Source organism: Schistocerca americana, chromosome 3, assembly GCF_021461395.2.
Source record: "Schistocerca americana isolate TAMUIC-IGC-003095 chromosome 3, iqSchAmer2.1, whole genome shotgun sequence".
NCBI classification, from domain to species: domain Eukaryota; kingdom Metazoa; phylum Arthropoda; class Insecta; order Orthoptera; family Acrididae; genus Schistocerca; species Schistocerca americana.
In genome coordinates, this window is record NC_060121.1 from 384,223,536 (window position 1) to 384,250,780 (window position 27,245).

The following is a 27,245-nucleotide window of genomic DNA, read 5'->3' on the forward strand; positions in this document are numbered from 1 at the left end:
ACAGTACAACATGCTAATGCGGATGTTCTTTCTCAATTCCCGATTGGTCCTGATTCAATATTTGATCAAGATGAACTGTTGTTTTTTCATTTAGATGTCAAATCCCAAAACACCAAGGATGGTTTTCCCACTATTAGTTGTCAGATTTTGGTGGCTGTCATGGCCAATCCTGTCTTAAATCAGGTTATTCAAATTGTCCACCATGGCTGGCCAGATAAGCCACTGGGCTGCGCATCGGATTTCTTGTGCTCTCCATTCTTGCTGGTGTGTTAGTTGGCTACTGAAGAGCTGGTGATGAGGGTTGTGATCCCGTCCGTATTGCGGTGAGATCTCCTGCGCCTTCTCCACCTGGACGATAGGGGTGTTACTCATACAAAATTGGCCAGGTATTGACAATGAGATCATGTGTGTTGTGCCAGCCTGTCCACAGGGTGCCACCTAGGGGGCGTATTCACACTGATTTTGTGGATCCATTCCTTAAGTCTTTAGAGCTTGTAGTAACCGATGGTCTCTCAAAATTTCCTTATATTGTTCGCTGCCCATCCAAATTCATGGTGGCTATTGTCACGGCTGCCGTAAATAGTTTTTCCTAGGAAGGATTCTGGTATACCCTTGTGACAGACAAGAGCCCACAGTTTATTTCTTAGAATCTTGAAGATTTTTGTATAAAGAGTGGCATCCAGCAAGTTACTGCCCCTCCATTTCAACCTCAGTCCAATGGTGAGGCGGAGCGGCTGGTCCATACTTGCAAAACTCGGATTAAGAAATATATCATGCAATCTTCTCCCGAGGAACCCTCAGTAGGTCCTTGAACTCATATAGGTTCACTCCAGCTGGTGACCATAGCCCGGCAAAGCTGTTTCACAGCTGCCAGCCCTGTACACTGCTTCATCTGTTCCGGCTGACACCTGGCCACCCATGAATGGCCCCCTTGCAGCAGTTCAGTTTGGGCTTGCTGTAAGGACCCGTGGGTTGGCTGGCACCCTAAGTGGATACCAGTGATCTTCCATCACTGCTGAGGCCACCGATTGCGCATCATGCACACCTCCAATGGCTTGGTGTCATGGCACTATGACCAGCTCCTCGCACTTGTGACCAACCATGTGCCAGAGACTCCGCCAACCCTGTGGCCACCTCCTCCATCCACGCAGGTGCCTACAGTGAGGTCTGTTAATAAAAGCAATGTAAATACTAGTGAGAGACACAATTTGATACAACTCATGCAACAAATAACACAACAGTTTACAAAACAACACAAATATCAGGAAAGTGGAGCACAACTTAAGGGTATAGGTCAACAATTAACACAGCTAAATCAGGTATTTAACAATCTGAAGAATAATGTTAGTCAACAGTTCAGTAAAGTGAGCAAAACTATACGCACTAAATTAGCTGACAAACTATCTGGGAGGTTCACAGAGCTAGGTAAACAACTGAAACAAGAAATAAGTACCAAGATATCCTGCAACATAAATACGTTAACGGAAAGAGTATCATCCATAGATGATAAACAGGAACAACTGCCAGGTGAGTACAAAACCTCAGTGAAGCATATTCCCAAATTCAGGAGAGAGAATCCCAAATGGATGTGTCGGTAAAAAATGTGACGAATGCAGTCAGCAAGATGTGTGCAAAAACTTACCTACAGAAGTACAAAAGTAAAGTCTACGAGCGGACCAATTGAGTTTAGGATCAAAATTTGCCAAAAAACAGAGAGAGATGAGATACGTACAGATGTAAAGGAAATAACTGTCAAAGCTGAAGCTGGGGTGCTGGATAAGGGCAGCACCCTTGCTGACAAGGTAGCGTCAGAGTGCAAAATTTATGTAGATACAGTAGAAGAAACTCTAAAGGAGAAAGGAAGTTGGTAGATTCCAGTTTAAAGGAAGCAGAGGAAAGGTTTCGGGGCAGTATTGCTAAAACTACTGACATTCCAAAACAAAAGTTGACAGAAACCAAACCCATGCTTTTAGAAAAGTTAGATACTTTGGTTACCCACAATACATGGCCAGCCCATTGACAGAAAATAGCGAAGGTTGCAGAATGCAACAACACTTGCCAGCAGCTGTACCTGTCAAGCAAGCACAACCACCATGCGCTACACCCCAAGTGAACACAAACACGCCTGTCACAGACAGCACAGTGTGCTTGTCAACATTACTTGCAGATGAGGGATTACTCAGGCATCGACAATTTCCTCTGAAGGGAAAAAAACCTCTGAAGGGAAAAGAACAAACCCCGTGGTCTCTCTCAGAGCATTTTGAAATGGTTTACCTCATACCTGAACCGAAGCCCAGATTAGATTTGTTGTTGGATACACACAGGCAACATTCTACTATGGGCTATGAATATGGCGGAACGTTGCCATGACTATGATCAGTTTGAGAGAGCCTTTCTGGATAAATATTGTTCTGAGGCCATCTCAGATGTGAAGTATTCAACCCAGCTCCAGTGAATAGCAAACATGCTCCAGTGAATAGCAAACATGGAAGTTTAAGCAGCTATTTTGAAAAATATTTGAATAAAATCATATACTGGATGAACCCGGTATCTCAAGTAGACGTGCTGAAAATTTTACAGAGCCATCTTCCTGCTCACATTAGGGAAAATCTCATTACCATTCCAGAACACGACACCAGATACTTTCTATGACACCAGATACTTTCTATCTATACTGGACTCAATCGATTTGATATATGAAGAGAGACCAGTACAACTCAAGCTTGTTAATACACAGATAGTGCCACAGAGATTTATGGACCAACAAGTGAACAATGGATTCGTAGTACAACACAAATGGTATCCTTAACCCACACAGACATATGGTAATGGTAATCACAATGACAATGGCAAAAGCTGTAAATTCAAGGGTGGATATAAAAGAAATGGGCAAAAATTTAACAAAAACAACTACAATGGGCCAGCAGAGTATGACCAGCCTGTACAATATGTACAGACACACAACCTATCAGCAATAATCAGCCATTTGCTTGGCAAACACAAAACAGTACAACAGTCGAATAATCCACAGATGGCGGAATTTGGTCAACAAAGTAATACACATATGCCAAGTAACACACAAAGGCAAAGAGAATTTCAGTCGAGAGCCTCACAGGATACTAATTGGCATGGTCAAACACCAACTGTCCATATAGTAGAACTGATGTTGCCATGATGCCGGAAAAATCGAACCGGTCATGGTAGGCCCTTGTTCTGTGAGCTGGGGGGAAGAGTGGGGGCACTAGTTGATCAACACCTGCTTTATCTGGTACTACGACGGTAGAGGTGTGAAAGATGATCTGTATACCCTCTACGTTGTATATTAATATTAGATTTAGGCTGCTGGAAGTCACATTTCAGAATTTATGTACTTAGTTGTTAAGGAAAATTTTTTGTTTGTGTTTTTTCTTATATGCCAAATGTGTAAATGATAAGATGAGTGGTTGTAACAAGTCAGAATTATACTTTTATATGTCTAGGGATGACAACACTCTAAACACAACACTTTGCCTTGTACATGGCCCAGTTGTAAACACATAAACAAACTTGTAAAACACACGGTAGCATCCAATGCAATACACAACTCGCCGCAACGCAAGTGGTATCAGAGCGATGCAGCAGCATTGGGGAGCAAGCTAGTCAACAAACTGCAAGCTTATTGAATAAACAGGGATATAGAAAATTAGGAGAGAGTCTATACTACAACTATAACTATCTACACAGTACACACCCACAAAGATAAGCTAAGGGACTATATACACAGGAAAGAGATCCTAAACTATGAGATATTTACTTAAGCTATGCTACTATATACGTTACATCTATATATGCACAGTATTTATAAATTTAAATATTAGTGCATGCACTAATTACAATTTATGGATGAGAAAAGTGTTGCTGCAGGTAAACAAGCGAGTACAATATAAGTGGCAAATTGAATAAGAGGTCACACTACACCTCTAATACGCTTTATCTTTCAGACTTGTAAAGGTTGGTACAGAAGCACACATGAATTAAATAAGTTTTGTGATAGCCAGATTGCACACTGAAATGAATGAATACATGGTTTAATATGTGAAAAAAAAGTATTAATAGCCATCAAGCCACTATACACTTATCTATGAAAATTTAGTTTTAAGTTAGTATTAAGGTTTCTCTTGCAGGACACGATGCATCGACACGTCCTAATGTGAAGAAAGATATGTAGGGTGTTAGGTACCATATAAACCAAATAATCAAGGGGTTGAAACCAAACTGCTGCGAGTGTTGACTACCCATGAAAGCCTCACCTGATTTACAGTGAAATTTTTATGCATGTTTGTTACTTATGTAAACACTGTTTAATGCTTATTGTACGTAATGATGATACAACTTTGTATACCTCAGCATATGAAATGGTTATCCTTTATACAATGAATGTAATGTGTAAATATTGAGCTGCACTTTTAAACATTGAATTAGTATTTGGTACAATTGGTATCGTCAGATTTGAGTTGTGTTTATAAACAACAAATTATTTTGTTCTTGGGATCACAGTTAAGTCTATTAACGAGATGTAACTGAGCACATAAATGTCTTTCCACGAAATTTCCACAACCTTGTAGTGTGCAGGTCCTTCCTGGATAATGCTAGAGAAGTGAGGCTATGCTTAGTTACCTGAGCAGCGCATAGTATCTATTGTAGCGACTGTTTTTTACTTCTTTGATTCTTTTGAATTCATAAATATGATCCAGCAAGAACTCACTGTGAACTGAAATGAATTTTATGTCAATATATGCCATAAATGAAAACAGAATCTATTGTTGTATGAATGTTTTATGAACCACGTATAACCAAATGAAAGTAAAATGTTACTCATATAATTGGAATTGAATAATCTCCACAGTGAACAGTTTTCTCAAAGAGGGAAGGAGTGTTGAAACCTTATACAGCACAACTCCATGGCCAGCCTAAGGATGCCACTGTCCATCAGTACAGATGGTGCAGCAAGCGCTGCGCCGTGTGCAAAACAAGTCATATGTAAGCCAGCATGTCGAGCCCTCGGCCACCCTACTGTTTGTGCAGCTAATATATCTGCTTCACTGTTAGTTAATGTACCCTTTGGTTAAGTGTGTGGAAGTGGAATAAAAGTTGGTTGGTGGGAACACTGATATTGTGTTTGTGCACCATTACAACAGATCTATACGCTATTGATTATATAGTTATATCTAAAAACAAAGATGATGTGACTTACCAAACGAAAGCGCTGGCACGTCGATAGACAGACAAACATACACACAAAATAAAATTCTAGCTTTCGCAACCAACGGTTGCCTCATCAGGAAAGAGGGAAGGAGAGGGAAAGACGAAAGGATTTGGGTTTTAAGGGAGAGGGTAAGGGGTCATTCCAATCCCGGGAGTGGAAGGACTTACCTTAGGGGAAAAAAAGGACGGGTATACACTCGCACACACACACATATCCATCCACACATATACAGACACAAGCAGACATATACAGAGGCAAAGAGTTTCAGAGTAACTCTTTGCCTCTGTATATGTCTGCTTGTGTATGTATATGTGTGGATGGATATGTGTGTGTGTGTGTGTGTGTGTGTGTGTGTGCGCGAGTGTATACCCGTCCTTTTTTTCCCCTAAGGTAAGTCCTTCCACTCCCGGGATTGGAATGACCCCTTACCCTCTCCCTTAAAACCCAAATCCTTTCGTCTTTTCCTCTCCTTCCCTCTTTCCTGACGAGGCAACCGTTGGTTGCGAAAGCTAGAATTTTATTTTGTGTGTATGTTTGTGTGTCTATCGACGTGCCAGCACTTTCGTTTGGTGAGTCACATCATCTTTGTTTTTAGATATATTTTTTCCCACGTGGAATGTTTCCCTCTATTATATTCATATGATTATATAGTTATAATAGAGGGAAACATACCACGTAGGAAATATATATCTAAAAACAAAGATGATTTGACTTACCAAATGAAAGTGCTGGCAGGTCGACAGACACACAAACAACCACAAACATACACACAAAATTCAAGCTTTCGCAACAAACTGTTGCCTCATCAGGAAAGAGGGAAGGAGAGGGAAAGACGAAAGGAAGTGGGTTTTAAGGGAGAGGGTAAGGAGTCATTCCAATCCCGGGAGCGGAAAGACTTACCTTAGGGGGAAAAAAGGACGGGTATACACTCGCGCACACACACACATATCCATCCACACATATACAGACACAAGCAGACATATTTAAAGACCAAATATATGTCTGCTTGTGTCTGTATATGTGTGGATGGATATGTGTGAGTGTGTGTGCGAGTGTATACCCGTCCTTTTTTCCCCCTAAGGTAAGTCTTTCCGCTCCCGGGATTGGAATGACTCCTTACCCTCTCCCATAAAACCCACTTCCTTTCGTCTTTCCCTCTTTCCTGATGAGGCAACAGTTTGTTGCGAAAGCTTGAATTTTGTGTGTATGTTTGTGGTTGTTTGTGTGTCTGTCGACCTGCCAGCACTTTCATTTGGTAAGTCAAATCATCTTTGTTTTTAGATATATGATTATATAGTTAGTTACATGTTCTGTAACTTGAATGATTCTTTTATCAAAATCATATGGAATGAGTCAGTTCACCAGTTTTATTTATTTATTTTGTTTTACAGGCTCCCGATTTTATTAACAAAGGAAATGAATTTCCTGTAAGAGTCCATGATCATTATAAATATTTTGTAAATAAGGCTGTTGAGATTGCTACCGGTGTCAATAGCAAACTAGACAGTTTTGTTCACAAAATACCAGATTTTAAATAGAAATATGTCCATGGAATAGAAGGAGTGGTGCAGTAAGAATGATTTTAAGTTTGATTTAAAATTCTCTTTGCTACCTGAGAGACATTTTATATTATTGGTTGAATGATCAAAGATTTATGCTGTTGCTTACTGAGCTACTTTCTGAGCTGCTGACTGCTTTAATAATGGGTATGTCACTTTTTTCCTCTAGTGTTGCAGGTATGGGTATCACTATTCTTCTCAAATTTCAATGGAGGAACATGTAAAAAAAAGACTGTGGCACTTCACTAGAGAAAGATCAGAAGCTCCAAAGCTAGTATAAATAGTTTTCTGTTATTTGCTTCTATACACTACATATCAGACAGTTGTAGGTGAATGCTTGCCATTCCTTTATTTTACATATTATTTTATCCAGCAATTTAAAATTGTGATGGATTTTTTATGACTAATTTCGTTAGCAAATATATGTAGTGTTGTGGCATAGTTAAAATGCCTAATGCCTTGAAGAAGTATTTACATGATAATTGCGGGTGAACAGCACATATTATTCTTACTCTTACTTTTATGCAGTCATTACTTTCTTTTGAAGTGATAGGTTACTCCAGAAATGTATTCCATAATACATAGCTGAGTTGCAATATGCAAAGTATGTCAGGAGGTTGATTCATATGTTCCCAAGACTAGCATTTATACAAAGCGCAAAAGCAGTTGAACTTAATTGTTTTACAAGCTCTGTAATAGGGCCTGTAATTTTTCCAGTTCAAATTTTCATCAATATGTACACTTCAAAATTTGGAGCATTCTATCCTATTTACGGACTCCTAGTCATGTGCTACATAAATTGTTGGTACAACCTGATTTGTTGTTCAGAACTGAATATAGTGCATTTTCTGAAAATTTATGGATAGTCCATTTCCATAGAATCACTTTATAAATTCCTGAGGGCAATTTTGTTCCGTTGTTACAACTACTAGGAAATGTGTGGTTTTCTTTTCGATAGACATGTTTTGCTTCATTGAAGTAAAGCATCAATGGTCTATAATTAAAGATATTTACAATATGATTTGCTTTTAAGGTCGAGGAACAGTTTGCTGACAATTTGCTTTTTTTACTTATGGTATTTATGCTTGGTTTTATGCCTACATCAGGAAACACCATCTGCTAGCATGTCTTTGGTTTATTTTTTCAATAGTCACTGATGCTTCATCAAAAAATTAGACAAGTATCAGTGTCTAATGAAGAAAGAAACCAAAGACATGTTACGAGATGGCACTTCCTGATGTATGTGTAAAACCAAGCAGAAATTACCACATGTGAAAACTCAACAAACTGTAAATGCACTGTTTTTCAATCTAATTACAGGCCACTGATGATGCTTTAATTCAATAAAGCAAAATGTGTCTAGTTGGGAGGCATGCTTTTTCTAATAGTTTAAAAAAAATTATCCTCAGAAAGTGTAATGCAACTATGGACAACATGGCCACACAAATGAAGAATTCATTTTATAAATCTTTGTACAACATCATTAACAACCTTTTCCATTACTTTCTCTCCAGTATTACTTATTATAACACCAGTACTGTCTGCTAAAGTACCAATTCCCCTTGATGAATGCATATAAGGAGTATGAGTAGACCCAAAATTGAACCCTGTAGGATTCCCTTTGCGATTTCTCCCTTTCATTGAAATTTTCTATCTTTCCAGCATGGTTTGAATCATTTAGCACAACTTTTTGCATGTTGTTTGTTAAGTATAATTCAAACCAGTAATGTGTAAAGCCACCATTCCATAAAACTTAAGTTTTTCTGAAAGTGATCCATATAATCAAATGCCTTGGAAAGATCGCAAAAAATACCAACTGGCAACTTTTTATTATTTAAGGCCTGTAATATTTAGTGAGTGAATGTATAAATAGCTTTCTTAGTTGAGCAACCATTCTGGTATCCAAACTGTGATGTACTAAGCAAGTTGTTTCTACTTATGCTGCACTTGAGTACACTACATTTTCGAATATATTGGAAAAATTTGTCAGATTTAAGCCTTTCTTGTCACTTTTCTTACAAAAAGGCTTCATAAATACATATTTTAATCTGTCTAGAAGAATTTCCTGTGCTAGTAATGCATTACAGATATCACAAAGGACATTACTGTAATTTTTAAGTTAGAACAACTTTTCAGAATTCTGTCTATAGTTCCATCATCACCATATGAGCTTTAGTGTTTTAAAATTTTTATGATTCTGTTAATTACAGTAAAGGACGTTGCTGCTACTTCTATTTGCTTAAAGCTTTGTGGAATGCCTCAATAATAATAATAATAATAATAATAATCTTCTGCTGATACTGCTGCTGTTGTTTCTGCTTTCAGTTCTTGGCTGTGTCTGCTTGGAATGCACGCTTTTCCATTTTGTCCTGTCCTCCCACAATGTTTCCCTAATCCATCTGTATCTCGGTCTTCCTGTAAGTCTCTTGTCATCAATTGTCATTTCAAGAGCCTGTCTTGAAATCCTGCCAACTCCCAATACTGAATATGATCATATCATCTTACTCTTATCTTTTCTATCGCCTCTTGCATGGTTTCCATAGATACAAATTTTGTGTTTGTTTTAACAGATGACAATTTCTCCCTTCTCCCTATTTTCCCTGCAGAAATAGGCTGCCTAGTTTATAGGTCTCCATGTCTAACATTTGGATTCCTGAATGTATATGGTGCTCTGAGAAACATAATACATGTACTTCCTTTTGATATTGTAGATCACACAAAAAGACAAGAAAATCATTAACGTTATATGTAGCCTTCTAACATTCTATGCATCACATTAAGCTTATTCAAACTACCTTCTTCTATGTGTGACACTTCATTTATCTGGACTTCTTTTAAAGCAGTCTGTCTGAGACAGCATAAATGAATAGATGAAACTGGCTTCAGTGTGTGGTGGCAGATTCAAGAGTCCTTTAAAGGATACTACAAAAGCTACTGTATTTTTATTTTTTCCTTGTTGATCTCCTACAGTACATTACAGATGCTCTTATTCTTTCAAATCTACTATGTCATGCCCATTACTTCTCTGCTTTTAACAACTGCCTCGCTCTCGTTCAGTATTTTGTGCAACTTCTAATGAACTCGCGCAATACTTATTTACACACTTTTAGTACATGAGACACTAATAATACACATATGATTTATTTGGTCTGTGTTTTGTTACTTATTACTACTGATTCACTCATATTAAGCACATATATATGTAACAATATCAAAACCTTTTGTGAACTCTGCCTGCATTTAATTAATATTAATTGGATTTTTTTTTGTAAACTTTGTCATTTCTTTCTTCTTCTTTTTCTGTTTGTGTCATCTAATGACCACATGCCAATTTCAATGCTTCATCCTTTGTTGTTCTTTCTTCTTCCTCCAGCATTCTTTCATTTTCTCACTAAGTATCCTCTTTCTCTCCTCAGACCATTTTGATCCTGCTTTCTTCACACTCCTGCCTTGGAATCCTTCCACTTTTAACATTTCCTTCTTAAAAAAATCTTCTTGTACCCTTTTCACTTGTGTTGTTTCTTTCCAAATCTTTCCTAACTTAATAAAAGCACCAGTTTGCGTTTGTTCTACAATATTACTTTTATTGCTAACCGGTTTTCAGCTTACAAGGGCATCTTCATACATTTTCTGAGTATTATCACCAAAGAAGTTAAATGTTAGCAGACAACATTGGAAGAGAAGTAACACATCTAGAGTAACATCTTTGCAATGAAATAGTAAAAACTGAACAGTACATAAATAACAATGGAGTTGACAGGAAAACCTTTAGCACAAAATAGGAATAGCATGCCTACATAACAGCTATACATGCTATTCCTATTTTGTGCTAAAGGTTTTCCTGTCAACTCCATTGTTATTTATGTACTGTTCAGTTTTTACTATTTCATTGCAAAGATGTTACTTACTGTATGTTTCTACTTCACTCTAGATGTGTTACTTCTCTTCCAATGTTGTCTGCTAACATTTAACTTCTTTGGTGATAATACTCAGTAAATGTCTGAAGATGGCCTTGTAAGCCGAAAACGAGTTAGCAATAAAAGTAATATTGTAGAACGAAAGCAAACTGGTGCTTTTCATTTATTATTATAATGTTGTTCTACCAAGAACCGACGGAAGATTCTGTTAATATGACTTTCCTAACTTCTTGAATCCATGCTGCTGTTGACTTCTTGTCCCAAAGATACATAAAAATCTGTTTGGTTAACCTGCTGCCATTCATTCTGTATAAATGTTTAAAAAATAGCAGTCACCTCTTCTGTAGTATTTCAGTTATGTTTTATATGTTGTGATATACTAATCCATTATTTCTCAATTTCCATACCTCTGTGTTTCTTAGTGGACCAAGTATTTTTCAAATGATTCTTCTTTTTAGGACTTCACGTTGTAGTGCCTCGAGAATTTCGGGGTTAATTCCAGACACACTCGTATTTCCACCGTCTCAAACATGCATTATTTTAAAGATGAGAGTGTGAAAGTGGAACTGTGTCTACTGCACAACGATTATGTGTGTGCAGGACTGCCATGTATCGGACGGTTGATCGGCATTGGCAGGTAGTCGCAGCACTCGCCTCAGAAGTTACATGCCAAGCACAAGAAGCAAACGCGCCGTACTCTGTGACGGTGCTACGTCAGTCATTATTGAGAACAGCTGAATGTTGTTAAAGAAAAGAAAAGACACTTACTTATTCACTTACTTTCGTGAGGTCCGCATGGTGGACTTTCTAGAGCTTTCTAGATTGTATTTGTTATAAAGTATGTGAGAGCATCTTGTCTTCAGAGAAGAAGTTGGGCACACAATCGCAGCTAGCTATCCTGAAAAGAAGATCGGCGAAACAACTCCACCTAAGCTCAATAATAAAGTGGGAGTGTGAGTCTGGCACACTGCTCCCTCTAGTTGCCGGAAACCACCAGAACGATTGCGTAATTTGTAATTCAGCACTAAACATTCACTTGCCTAAAGACTGATGTGTTGTAATGCTATATTTTCAAACTTTTAGACAGAGACCTTTTGTTGTAAATATTCCTGGTTATATGCACTCTCCATTTTATATACTCTTTCTTCTACAGCAAATTTTTCTAAGCCATTTTCCTGAATCATTTCTCCCAGATGTTTAAGTTTATTAACCCTCTTTATCTGTTACTAGGATTTCTGGGGCATTTTTTATCTTTGCCATAAATTTTGTTTTCTCTACAGAAATTCTTATACCTACTTTGTTGGCTATTCTTTTTAGAGAATGATTTGTATTTCTCCATTTGTTAGGTTTCAGAAGGAATGACAAACTAATCCGCAAATGCTAGACAGTGAATTTCACTACCTTTGTTGTTAGTCCCCAGCCTTATTAATAATAACTTATGTTCTCTAACAGTTTCAGCGATGAGAGAAGTGGTACAAAACTGGATTGCGAACTTCACACTTCTCTTACTATACAATTGACGTACTTGAAACGTCTAGCCGATCCTCTTCTCCGGATATGCGGCTACGTCGATCTCCACAACTTCTACTCCGAAGAAATAATGCTGGTTAGAGGAACTAAAAAAGACACTTTCTCTACGGAAATAATTTGGTACTCACATAACACACTGGGTTCAGTTCTGGTATATTTTTAATTCCATGAGTTTCTTATAAGCACACAAACTCTTGCAAGTCAACTACACCGATAACCATCAGATACTATTAATGATAACTACATTGTGGTGGGTTTAATAACCACCAGAAATGCCAAAATAGGTCTTGCTTCTAGCAAGTCTAACACCAAGATTAAGCAAGAGTCTTGAGACACATCATGTTTCAATTGTCTATAACAATTACAGTTATTTGACCACCAAGGAATAATACGTAGTTATTCCTTGCATCCTACATACAGGTTCTATGGCATGAGCAGCAAACACTTGTCGGTGTCGCTCATCTGATGCAACTCTTGTCTTCCCACGATAACGTCCATCCTCCACACACAGACATGTGTTGTGCAGTATATAGGTGCTCTCTCTCTCTCTCTCTCTCTCTCTCTCTCTCACACACACACACACACACTTATCTTTAAAACATTGCATGTTCGAGGTGGCAGAAGGTCGACTGGTTCCAGAATTTATGTGGAAATTCTCGAATCACTACATATCCCCCCCTAGGCGAACACACAATATTTTATACGTAATTACCTTGTACATTAATATCACATAGGATAACACTTCATTTTTCAATAATACATCTTTTTCTATTAATAATCGTAAATACTCTTGTTCTTATTGCTTGGTCATTCCTTTTTTCCATTCTACTACAATTATAAAATACAAACCTTTCAATCAATGTTGAGTGACCTCTTTCAATATCTAAAAATCGAGAGGACCCAAATTTTTGTTTTCTGCTCTTTTTCCAATCATAAATTCCAGATGTCATGGATCCTTGAATATTTCATCCTTTATTCTAATTCTCTGTACTACCTCTTTAGTCTGTAGTCTGGAGGAAATCTGGGCAAAATAAAAGTGTTCCTATCGACACTCAGAAAATGTAATAATGCTAGTGAAATATAGAATTCAAACTTACCAGAATAATTCCTACAAAATGTGTGATTTCTGTCACGATACTGTCCTTTCCCTTTGGATCATCTATACCTTACACGTGGGTTGACCCTATGAGTGCCCTTCCTCCATCCATTTCAGTAGGTACACCCCTTTAAATTCCTATTCTCCTATGGTACACGTCAATCCCCTTCTTGGAGCCCCTGTCTGCACAGTATAGTCAGCCTATCTTAGGTCTGCCTAGCTTCCCTTTATATCCAATAAATGCTGGGTGCGCCGTCTTTATCCTTTATGAGCAGGCCTCTAGGTTCATTACCCGAGTATACATCTTTATGTACACTATAATTAAATAGCCTCTGGTAAAATTACAAAATCTATTTGACACTTCACACTCTCTTTTTAATACTTCATTTAGTATCCTAGAGTCCTCCTCTACTTTTCAACTTTTATACTCTTGGTACCTCTATACACTAATTGTAGAACACCCCTAGATAGGTCAGGGGTGCACTACACAAAGGAAGCAGCTACTCGGGTAGCAGAGTACTTGTGGCGTGCACATGAAGGTTTTTTAGGCTAGGCAGTAGTGCGAGGTGTCCTGATGAACATTCACCAGTCGACGTGCAGGCAGGGAAATCAGGACTCAGTGCAAAGACACTTCAGCTATCAAGACATTAGCAGTAAATTTTCAGAGTGTTCGGAATGAAGTTCCTGAATTTACTGCCCTCCAGGAAGCGTGTGACGTGCAAATTATTCTCGGGACTGAGACCTGGCTGAAGCCTGAGATAGGAAGTTCTGAAATATTTAGTGAGGGTTGGAACGCGTATCGGAAAGACAGATTAGACACCGTGGGAGGTGGTGTCTTCATTGCAGTTGACAAATATATTGTGTCTACTGAGGTCGAAGTAAAGTTTGATTGTGAAGCTATCTGGACCCGTTTAACAGGGCTAGGGGCAATAAATTTAGTTGTTGGGTGTTATTACCGGCCAACAGGTTCCACCATGGCAGTTCTAGAATCATTCAAAGGGAGTCTACAATCTGTATCACAGAAGTACCTGGATCACGCTATGTTAGTCGGAGGCGACTTCAACCTACCTAGTATAGACTGGGATGTCTATGGATTCATTACAGGTGGTACAGACAAGCTGTCGTGTGAATTACTTATGAACACATTAACCAAAAACTGCCTTGAGCAGCTAAATTGACAGCCAACGCGTAACGGAAATATTTTAGATCTGGTAGCCAAGAAAAGACCAGACCTCATCGACGGTGTCAGTGTTGAGACAGGGATTAGTGATCATGATGTTGTCATTACGACTATGTTTACAAAAGTTAAAAAGTCGGTCAAGAAGGCTAGCAGAGTATTCTTACTAGAAAGAGCAGATAAGCAGTTGTTAGCATCCCACTTAGTAAATGAATCGACTTCATTTACTTCCGGTACGGTGGACGTGGAAGAATTATGGGCAAATTTTAAACACATTGTAAATCACGCATTGGACAAGTATGTGCCGAAAAAGTGGGTTACGGACAGTAAAGACCCACCATGGTTTAATATCGCAATTCGGAGAATGCTCAAGAAGCAAAGGCAGTTGCACTTGAGGTACAAGAAAGATCGGGAGAATGAGGACAGACAAAAGTTAGTAGAGATTCGTGCTGCTGTAAAAAGAGCGATGTGCGAAGCATTCAACCACTACCACTGTCATACCTTAGCGAAAGATCTTGCTGAAAACCCAAGGAAATTCTGGTCTTACGTAAAATCAGTAAGCGGGTCGAAGGCTTCCATTCAGTCACTCACTGATCAGTCTGGCCTGGCAATGGAAGACAGCAAAACGAAAGCTGAAATTTTAAATTTAGCATTTGAGAAATCTTTCACACAGGAGGATCGTACAAACATACTGCCGGTTGAGTCTTGTACAGATTCCTGTATGGAGGACATAGTGATAGATATCCCTGGGGTTGTGAAGCAGCTGAATGGGTTGAAAAAAAAATAAACCGCCAGGTCCTGATGAGATTCAAATTCGGTTTTACAGAGAGTACTCTACTGCATTGGCTCCTTACTTAGCTTGCATTTATCGTGAATCTCTTGCCCAACTGTTTGCTGATGATGCTGTGGTGTACGGGAAGGTGTCGTCGTTGAGTGACTGTAGGAGGATACAATGACTTGGACAGGATTTGAGATTAGTGTAAAGAATGGCAGCTAACTCTAAATATAGATAAATGTAAATTAATGCAGATGAATAGGAAAAACAATCGCGTAATGTTTGAATACTACATTAGTAGTGTAGCGCTTGACACAGTCACTTCCATTAAATATTTGGGCGTAACATTGCAGAGCGATATGAAATGGGACAAGCACGTAATGACAGTTGTGGGGAAGGCGGATAGTCGTCTTCGGTTCATTGGTAGAATTTTGGGAAGATGTGGTTCATCTGTAAAGGAGACCGCTTATAAAACACCAATACAACCTATTCTTGCGTATCGCTCGAGTGTTTGGGATCCCTATCAGGTCGGATTGAGGGAGGACATAGAAGCAATTCAGAGGCAGGCTGCTAGATTTGTTACTGGTAGGTTTGATCATCACGCGAGTGTTACGGAAAAGCTTCAGGAACTCAGGTGGGAGTCTCTAGAGAAAAGGAGGCGTTCTTTTTGTGAATCGCTAGTGAGGAAATTTAGAGAACCAGCATTTGAGGAAGACTGCAGTACAGTTTTACTGCCACCAACTTATATTTCACGGAAAGACCACAAAGATAAGATAAGAGAGATTAGGGCTCATACAGAGGCATATAGGCAGTCATTTTTCCCTCGCTCTGTTTGGGAGTGTAACAGGGAGAGAAGATGCTAGTTGTGGTACGAGGTACCCTCCGCCACGCACCGTGTGGTGGATTGCCGAGTATGTATGTAGATGCAGATGTATTCATATAAAATGGTTTACTCGTGTTATAAGAGTCCCACCAGTCGTCAGAATATTTTGTTTGACTGACCTTCCTTAACAATTACCACAAACTCTTCCTCTCTGGCTTATGCTCTCCTTAACTACTCATGCTTCCCACAAGGTATACATGATGTAAAATAAGCATAGTTCTTATATACTGCGATATGGAACGATCATTGTTCTTCAATGTGTGCACATTTCACGATGTACACATACCTCTTCCCCCACAATACTTGACGGTTCTGGTCATTGTTTGTGTAATCATATTTTTTGCGCGTATGCGTATGTGTATCTGTGTAGCCTGATTCTTTGGCCTACTTATATAAAATTTTGGAAACCACGGAAAATGAGAAGGACTTCCGCGACAGAAGCAGTTGAATTTGGAAAGAGGGGAAGATAAACAGATACTCAAATGAGAAGTAAGAAAGAAAAAAGTAGAAATTGTTGCTAAGATCAATGAAGAGAAAGAAGATAGCCCCGAAGATAGGAAACCCTTCCCACCCCCCCTCCCCCAGGATCCCTACTTCGCCGGTACTTGAGTGAGCATGGAGGTATGGAGTTAAACGTCTCCTACAGAACGGACATTCTCACCTTCGCCTTTGAAGTCCCTGAAGAAAATCTTAGCAACCCCTACGAAACGGAAAATGGTGCAGAGTGACACACTTGTTTGCGAGGGTCGTTTGAAAGGTGTGGTGTGTGTTCTGTGTTAGTCATGATTTATTTGTTAGTCATGTCCATTATAATCATCCGGGCTGTTATGCCGTGGTCGGTTGATGAATTCTGTCTCAATTCCCAACGTTTCGTCTCCAACTGCGGGAGACATCTTCAAGGGGGTCCGTAGCTCGATGGAAGGTCCAACACACCCACTGGCTTGCTACTGACTGCCGCTAAATTCCGTGTCCATGCGCTCCCACGTGGATGACACATTTGTGCTGTGGAGACATGGTAGACAGGAACTAAGCCGCTTCCACGAACATCTGAACAGTATGAACTCGAGAATTCAGTTTACAATGGAGGAGGAGGTAGATGGCAAATTACATTTCCTCAATGTGCTTGTTTTTAGAAACGAAAATGGTAGTTTGGACCACTCAGTATACCGCCAAACCCACACACACGGACCGTTATTTGCACTGGGATTCGAACCACCACCCACAACAGAAGCGAGGTGTTATCAAGACGTTAGCGGACAGAGCTAGAAATATTTGTGAACCTGAGTTGCTTGTCACTGAGATGGAACATCTCCACAATGCACTAATGATGTAAGGATATTCGTCCACCGAAATAAAACGTGCGTTGAGGCAGCCACGCAGAAATCATACTGATGTACAGGCTACTGCAAAATCTAAGGTTTTCCTGCCGTTTGTTAAAAATAGGGAGGATCTTGATGAAGTGGAATATTACCGTAATTTACAAGCCCACCAGGAAGATACAGGAATACCTTAAGCCTGCCAAGGACGCTCGCAAACCATTGGAAAAAGCCGGAGTGTATAGGATCCCATGCAGCTGTGGAAATGTTTATGTGGGTACCACTAAAAGTACTGTTTCTAAACGTTTGGAAGAGCACAAGGGAAATTGTAGAAAAGGAGAAACGGAACGATCAGCTGTTGCGGAGCATGCTTTCCAGCCAGGGAACCACAATATTTGTTTCGAGGAGACGCAAGTGCTAGAGGCCACAAGCGGATATTACGAAAGGCTCTACGGGGAGGCAATCGAAATCGCTAAACATCCAAATAATTTCAACCGAAAGGAGGAGGGCGTGAAATGAAATGGTATATGGATGCCGGTGTTAAAGAAGATGTGTATCACCCGTCCTCTACTGGGTGATGGCAACGGCGATCGACGGCGACGGGCAGCGGCCAATTGCACTGACGTTTTCAAAACACGTGACGTCGCGCCGCGGCGTGGGATCTCACAGACATGGAATTTAGCGGCAGTCAGTAGTGAGGCAGTGGGTGTTTTGGACCTTCCATCGAGCTACGGACCCCCTTGAAGATGTCTCCCGCAGTCGGAGATGAAACGTTGGGAATTGACACAGAATTCATCAACCGACCATGGCATAACAGCCCGGATAATTATAATGGACATGATATTTCCGGCCGTGAAAGTCTACATTTTAGTATTATTTGTTAGTGTAAATCATGTTTTAATCTATAATACCCACCCCTTCCAAAACCAATACAAATGCTCCCATCTACATCACATTTCATAAAACGTTTAAAATACTCTACACTAAATGGAAAATTATACACTACGATAAAATAGTTGTTTAGTCATTAAGCTTATACTATATTTTTATATATAAAAACACAGATGAGGTGACTTACCGAACGAAAGCGCTGGCAGGTCGATAGACACACAAACAAACACAAACATACACACAAAATTCAAGCTTTCGCAACAAACTGTTGCCTCATCAGGAAAGAGGGAAGGAGAGGGGAAGACGAAAGGAAGTGGGTTTTAAGGGAGAGGGTAAGGAGTCATTCCAATCCCGGGAGCGGAAAGACTTACCTTTGGCGGAAAAAAGGACAGGTATACACTCGCACACACGCACATCCATCCACCATTGGTCTGTATGTGTGGATGGATGTGTGTGTGTGCGAGTGTATACCTGTCCTTTTTTCCGCCAAAGGTAAGTCTTTCCGCTGCCGGGATTGGAATGACTCCTTACCCTCTCCCTTAAAACCCACTTCCTTTCGTCTTCCCCTCTCCTTCCCTCTTTCCTGATGAGGCAACAGTTTGTTGCGAAAGCTTGAATTTTGTGTGTATGTTTGTGTTTGTTTGTGTGTCTATCGACCAGCCAGCACTTTCGTTCGGTAAGTCACCTCATCTTTGTTTTTATATATAATTTTTCCCACGTGGAATGTTTCCTTCTATTATAATTATACTATATTTTTATACACTTAAAATATTATGTTCAGTTCATGTCGTCTAGGTATCACTCTGTCTGAATAGTACCATCATATTATCTTTTCCACTAATACTATATACTATTTGTTGCATTTCATGTTTAGAGATCACTGTTTATCCATGATTCTCTTAATAGACTTTTAGTCTTATTTAGCTTCCTAGGTACTAACATTATAGGATAGTTTAAGAAATCAAGAATAGATTACAATATAGTTTAAGATTTGAAGGAATTTGGTGCAGGAAAAATAGTACAGAAGAAACACCAAAAACAACTAGGGATCTGATAGTCGTCACTCTGCCCGTTAACACGGAACATTAACGTCCCTGGGGGATAAAGGTGACTCCGCCCGGATCCCATATTAACTTCACTTGATCAAGTGCAAACCAGTACTTCTTGTTAAATTTTGTGTGAAAGTCTCCCTACGGCAAAACAATCACCACTTTACAAGGTAACACAACATCACGTAAAGTTATTCTGTTTTCTGTTTTGTCATGGACAAGTTTGAATTCTTCATTCAAGTCATCCATAACCTTGCTAGCATCATTAAGTTCGGAAAAAGCAACCATCAAAATGTTTCCGTAGATTATGCTCTCAGTAATTTCTTGATCTTTAATTAGTTCAAATGGTTCTGCCAAACTACGTACATTTATAATGTTAAAGTTGGCTATTTTTCCTTTAAAACTTAGTCTTATATCATCTACGCGTGAACTAACGATGCGTGCAGTAACACCTGTGATTTTTGTCTGAATAATCGACATTACTTCCTTCTGTGCTCTCTTTCAAAGTATTCATTTCCTGTCTTACGGAATTAAATTTGACATTACGTACATTTTCACAAGATTTTAATTTTTCATTAAGATTGAGTTCTTTGTTATTACATTTGTCTTCAATATCAAATTCTAGTTTCTTTGCTGAATCCTGAAATTGGTTACTCTGTGTCTCATTAAAGTCGTTGAAGATCTGATTGACGTGGATAGTCACGGAATTGTTTAATTCATTCTTTAAACCTAATTGCAAACTCTCCACTTTATCATTTAAGGCATTGAACTTAGCATTTAAAACCTTACCCTGTGCTTCTAGTTTTTCACTTAAAGTAGCACTTAGTTCCTTTCTTATAGCAGTTGAATCTGCCTGCTGGTCATCTAATTTAGCATTGAACTGAATATTCACTGAGTCTAACTTGAGACTTAAAGTAGTAATTTGGGCATTTGACTCTGTTCTTTGGCTATCTAATTTAAGACTTAGTGCTGGCATTTCTTTTCTCACTGTCATGGCCTTGGCTGGTTCTGATGTTTCCCCAGTTTTTTGAGCATTATCCATATTTTTCTTAGTTTTAGATAGAGTTATCATTTAAAAAATTCACCTCTGAGTATAATAACTACACTAACAGTCTATTATTGAACTGTGTCCTTAACTTCACACTCATTAATTACTGTCTTTCGCTCACCCGGCAATGAGTTTTAGGCTGTGTCGGTGAGCCAGTGTGGAATCAGCGCTGGTGAACAGCATGGCCACCGACAGTGTCGAAGGTTGGTTTCAGCATCGGTGCCATTGAATTGATTTGTAGTCAGCACCGGTGAGCAGCAGCTGGCACCGTTGGCGTCAGTTCCTGGTTACAGGGTCCACGCCCCCGAGATGTGGGTGAGGGCTGCTTACTCTCCGCACTGGATCTTCGTTGTCGAATTGATCTCGTCGTAACTCTTCTTAGTCTAAACTGTTGAGGTTTTTCTTGTGTCTTTTCTTGTATGGTATTTATTAATTTTCACCCCTTTTTACCATTTATGCTGAATCTAACTCTGCGAAACAATTTCCCTGCCTTGTTACTATTGGTTGCTATAGCAACTCACAATATCTTTTTATCTTTATTTCGTTTCAAAATTCCTCTTTCTTCGAGTCCTTATCACAAAATTCCTCTTTCTTCGAGTCCTTATCACATCGGTCACCACGTTCTAATAGTTTTTGATGTTAGAATGTGGAGCGGTGCAAAACTTGATTACAAACTTCACACTTCTCTTACTACAGCTGACTTACTTGAAAAGTTTAGCCAATCCTCTTCTCTGGATATGCGGCTGCGTCGATCTACATGGCTTCTTCTCTGAAGAAATAATGGTGGTTAGAGGAACTAAAAAAGACACACTCTCTCTCTCTTGAAATAATTTGGTACTCGCGTAACACCTTGCGTTCAGTTCTGGTATATTTTTATTTCCATGAGTTTCATATAAGCATACAAACTCTTCCAAGTCAACTTCGCCGATAACCATCAGATACTATTAACGATAATTACAATGTGGTGGGTTTAATAACCACCAGAAATTCCAAAACAGATCTCGCATCTAGCAAGTCTAACACCAAGATTAAGCAAGAGTCTCGAGACACATCATGTTTCAATTGTCTATAACAATTACAGTTATTCGACCACCAAGGAATAATACGTAGTTATTCCTTGCATCCTCCATATAGGTTTTATTGTGTTAGCGGCAAACACTTGTTGATGTCGCTCATCTGACGCAACTCTTGTCTTCCCATGATAAACGTCCATCCCCAAACACAGACATGTGTTGCGCAGTAAATAGGCTCTCTCTCTCTCTCTCTCTCTCTCTCTCTCTCTCACACACACACACACACACACACACACACACACACACACACACGCACACTTATCTTTAAAAAAAAATGGTCTGAGCACTATGGGACTTAACATCTACGGTCATCAGTCCCCTAGAACTTAGAACTACTTAAACCTAACTAACCTAATGACATCACACACATCCATGCCCGAGGCAGGATTCGAACCTGCAACCAAAGCAGTTGCGTGGTTCTGGAATGAAGCGCCTAGAACCGCTCGGCCACCGTGGCCGTCTGTCTTTGAAACATCGCATGTTCGAGGTGGCAGAAGGTCAAGTGGTTCCAAAATTTACATGGAAATTCTCGAATCACTACAGTTCTTTTAGTTTTTATTTCCATTCACTTACTATTTCTCTTGGACACAATTGAAGAAATCATCTGTTTTTATTTTGAATGCCTTATATACACTCCTGGAAATTGAAATAAGAACACCGTGAATTCATTGTCCCAGGAAGGGGAAACTTTATTGACACATTCCTGGGGTCAGATACATCACATGATCACACTGACAGAACCACAGGCACATAGACACAGGCAACAGAGCATGCACAATGTCGGCACTAGTACAGTGTATATCCACCTTTCGCAGCAATGCAGGCTGCTATTCTCCCATGGAGACGATCGTAGAGATGCTGGATGTAGTCCTGTGGAACGGCTTGCCATGCCATTTCCACCTGGCGCCTCAGTTGGACCAGCGTTCGTGCTGGACGTGCAGACCGCGTGAGACGACGCTTCATCCAGTCACAAACATGCTCAATGGGGGACAGATCCGGAGATCTTGCTGGCCAGGGTAGTTGACTTACACCTTCTAGAGCACGTTGGGTGGCACGGGATACATGCGGACGTGCATTGTCCTGTTGGAACAGCAAGTTCCCTTGCCGGTCTAGGAATGGTAGAACGATGGGTTCGATGACGGTTTGGATGTACCGTGCACTATTCAGTGTCCCCTCGACGATCACCAGTGGTGTACGGCCAGTGTAGGAGATCGCTCCCCACACCATGATGCCGGGTGTTGGCCCTGTGTGCCTCGGTCGTATGCAGTCCTGATTGTGGCGCTCACCTGCACGGCGCCAAACACGCATACGACCATCATTGGCACCAAGGCAGAAGCGACTCTCATCGCTGAAGACGACACGTCTCCATTCGTCCCTCCATTCACGCCTGTCGCGACACCACTGGAGGCGGGCTGCACGATGTTGGGGCGTGAGCGGAAGACGGCCTAACGGTGTGCGGGACCGTAGCCCAGCTTCATGGTGACGGTTGCGAATGGTCCTCGCCGATACCCCAGGAGCAACAGTGTCCCTAATTTGCTGGGAAGTGGCGGTGCGGTCCCCTACGGCACTGCGTAGGATCCTACGGTCTTGGCGTGCATCCGTGCGTCGCTGCGGTCCGGTCCCAAGTCGACGGGCACGTGCACCTTCTGCCGACCACTGGCGACAACATCGATGTACTGTGGAGACCTCACGCCCCACGTGTTGAGCAATTCGGTGGTACGTCCACCCGGCCTCCCGCATGCCCACTATACGCCCTCGCTCAAAGTCCGTCAACTGCACATACGGTTCACGTCCACGGTGTCGCGGCATGCTACCAGTGTTAAAAACTGCGATGGAGCTCCATATGCCACGGCAAACTGGCTGACACTGACGGCGGCGGTGCACAAATGCTGCGCAACTAGCGCCATTCGACGGCCAACACCGCGGTTCCTGGTGTGTCCGCTGCGCCGTGCGTGTGATCATTGCTTGTACAGCCCTCTCGCAGTGTCCGGAGCAAGTATGGTGGGTCTGACACACCGGTGTCAATGTGTTCTTTTTTCCATTTCCAGGAGTGTATTTCATCCCGGAACTTTACTTTTATTTGGTATCTGCAGTTGGGTAGTTTAGATTTAATGCCTAATTCTCAAATCACTTCATATATATTTCCCCATCAACTTAATCAAATTCCTTTTTAAAATCTATAAATGCTAAAACTGTGTCTATGGAGTTTGTAAGTCTGGGACATATTATGGACTGTTGGTCAAAAATCTCTTCTCTGCAAGATCTGCTTTTCAAAATCCACTCTGATATTCTCCCATATGGCAGTCAAGTGTTGTTTCCACCTTGTTGAGTAATATTGTTGAAAATATTTTATAACCCACTCTCTATAGTGATTTATATAATGCTTATCACCTTTCTTGTGCAGAGGATGGATAAGAGCCACTTTACAGTCTTCTGGAATATCTTCAGTTTCTCATCTGTCATTTCTTTATATATTTTGTACTTTGGATTTTTTAAAATTATAACACATTTGTAACTAACATTATTGAAACATTTGTGAAAGATATCAGAAAATTCCATGATGTAACTGAAATTTTTTCAGTTCATTAAAATTTTGATATTGAGACTACTAAAATCAGAGATAAAATGTTAAAAATGGACACCACAAAAACCTTAACTACGTGTATGAAAAATCTACAACTTAAAATACATGGGTTACACTAATGATGCTGTAAATTTTAATTGCACATGGCATACAGAAAATTAATGATATTTGGATAGACTGTCAATAGCGTTTGGAGTGGAGCCTCTTTGATGTATCTTCTTTGCTGTAAAGCCGTGTGTGACATCAGCTGTTAGTTAAGATTCTGCACTGTATGGGTATGTTGAAAAAGTACTGCATGTAAACTTAATTATGATATGAAAAAATACAAAAGAATGAATAAAATATGGAATAATTTATCTAAAGGCCTGTGATGAATTCATTTAAAACTGTGCATGAAATGACCCTGAATGTCAAGAAATTCCTTTCTTGCAAACAGGAATCTCTTATTAGACAACTGCACCAATAATGAGAATGAAGACTGATGGGCAAACAATACAAGGTGAGTAGAACAAATGTTTACTCTTATTTCTTCTTAAGGTATGAGTAAACTGAACACACGGCAGATCACACTGGAAGTTAATGAGGTCTGCTAAGTAATAGTAGAATTATCTCAGACTGGCAATAATGAGAAGGGAAGTTAGAAATGCTTCTGTCATTAGTTACTGTTCCAAAAATTTGCTCTACATCACATTCCATAGCTGGAAGTGTTACCCTTGTTTTACAGGGTGTCCATAATTAATGTTTCAAAACACTGCAGAAAGAGTAATGCTGCTCAAAATGACATCAAGTTTGTACAGCTTATTATTGATCCAGGCGGAAACATCATGGAAGAAAACAATTTAATGAAATTTTACCACTGTCTGATGCTGTAATCATCTTAATGTAAATGGGATCAGCTACAAATGACAGATGAATTACGATATGATGAAGTTTAAAATTACACCGTTTGTACTGTATAATCTGCATGACAGGCCAAGTTCAGCAGTCAACATTTATGGCACTGTTAGTTAGGTAAGAGTATCCACCATGAGAAGGTTGTACCATACTGAATTGGAAAAATTGGTTTTTAACAGTCCTGAGTACAGAAACAACATAAAAAGCAAAATGACTTTTTTTTAATTGGCCTTGGGCCAAAAACCACATAAAGAGCAGAATGGCATCAGTTTTTAATTGGCCTTGGGCCAAAATCCACAAAAAGAGTAGAGTGACATCAGTTTTTAGTTGTCCTGGAGCCAAAAACTGCATAAAAAATGTAATCAGTTTCTAATTGTTGTGAGACTAGCACGAGACATGTTCAATATGCTCTCCACTGTTTCCTTGCCTGAGTTGAAATAGAGAAACAAAATGTTCCACAACAGACTGGAGTGGCTCACGGGTCACATTCAGAATGTGTTGTGCAGTGTCAATTCAGCTATGTTCATAATCAGGGTACTGAACACATCACCTTACAGATATACCCATGGCAGGAGTCACATGATCAGGATGGCTAGGTGTATAATAGACAGGGACTGCGGATAGGTGGCACTCGGTGGGAGTGTGGATCGGTCGTGACTTGTACTGAGATAGTCCATGCAGTTGTGATAATGCTGTGTACCGGATGGTGCAGTGGTTACCACACCTGCCTAGTAAGCAGGAGATCCCGGGTTCAAATCCCAGTCTGATACACATTTTCGTTCATCACTGCTGATTCCATTTAAAGTCCCGCTGTGGCTAATAGCAGTGATCTCTCTCCAATTTACATATAGTATTTCACAGTTGCTGGATCTGCATTGCATCTGATCTTTCGAAAGAACAGACACTGTGCATTCAAATAATTGATAAGCCTGACTGGGCTTATGGTTAACGTACTTATAGTCAGTATTCAGGATGAAACAATCAATGCCTACTCAGTTGTTAATGGCTGACCATTATCCACAATTAACAGACACAATATAACATCTTAAAGCTCTCAAGCAGGTTCATACAAAGCAGTGAGGCTTATTAAGGAGAACAGGATACAGTGTTTTACGGGTAAGTTAAACGACATGGCATGAGATGAGGTACGTACAGAAAGATATGCTCATATCATATTCAGTTTATTCCACAGTGATTTTGAATCAATATTTGAAAGCAGCTTTGCTAAACATTTATCAGAAAACCCATTTAAAAAGAAGACAAGAAAGCCATGGATAACTAAGGGAACTAAAATCTCATGTAAGAGGAAGAACAAAATTTACATACAGGGCAGAATACATCAAGCTCTAGCTTTACTTGCATGCTACAAAAAATACTGTAGTATTTTAAGGAAATTCATTAAAATATCCAGAAGTATGCATGCCCTGATACATCTACATCTATGCGGTTACTCTGGTATTCACAATAAAGTGCCTCGCAGAGGGTTCAATGAACTACCTTCAAGCTGTCTCTCTACCGTTCCACTCTCGAACAGCACGCGGGAAAAATGAGCACTTAAATTTTCCTGTGCGAGCCCCGATTTCTCTTATTTTATTGTGATGATCATTTCTCCCTATGTAGGTGGGTTCCAACAGAATGTTTTTGCAATCGGAGGAGAAAACTGGTGATTGAAATTCATGAGAAGATACCGTCGCAACAAAAAACGCCTTTGTTTTAATGATTGCAACTCCAATTCACGTATCATGTCTGTGACACTATCTCCCCCTATTTTGCGATAATACAAAACGAGCTGCCCTTCTTTGTGCTTTTTTGATGTCATCCGTCAGTCCCACCTGATGCGGATCCCACATCGCACAGCAATACTGCAGAGTAGGGAGGACAAGTGTGGTATAAGCAGTCTCTTTAGTAGACCTGTTGCACCTACTAAGTGTTCTGCCAATGAATTGCAGTCTTTGGTTTGCTCTACCCACAATATTATCTGTGTGATCGTTCCAATTTAGGTTACTTGTAATTGTAATCCCTAAGTATTTAGCTGAATTTACAGCCCTCAGACTTGTCTGACTTATCATGTAATTGAAATCTAGCTGATTTCTTTTAGTACTCATATGAATAACTTCACACTTTCCCTAATTCAGGGTCAATTGCCACTTTTCGCACCATACAGATATCTTATCTAAATCATTTTGCAAGTAGTTTTGATCATCTGAT

At 39.9% G+C, this 27,245-nt stretch overlaps 1 protein-coding gene and 1 non-coding gene across 3 annotated transcripts in view; one reads left to right on the top strand and one right to left on the bottom strand.

Annotated features, from left to right (window-relative positions):
• Nucleotides 1–27,245, bottom strand: part of LOC124606923 (protein FAM234A) — a 127,898-nt gene that overhangs the window by 21,362 nt on the left and 79,291 nt on the right. The window lies entirely within an intron of this gene.
• Trnat-agu lies at nucleotides 25,735–25,807 on the top strand. The gene has a single exon. It is a non-coding gene; the product is annotated as a tRNA-Thr (tRNA).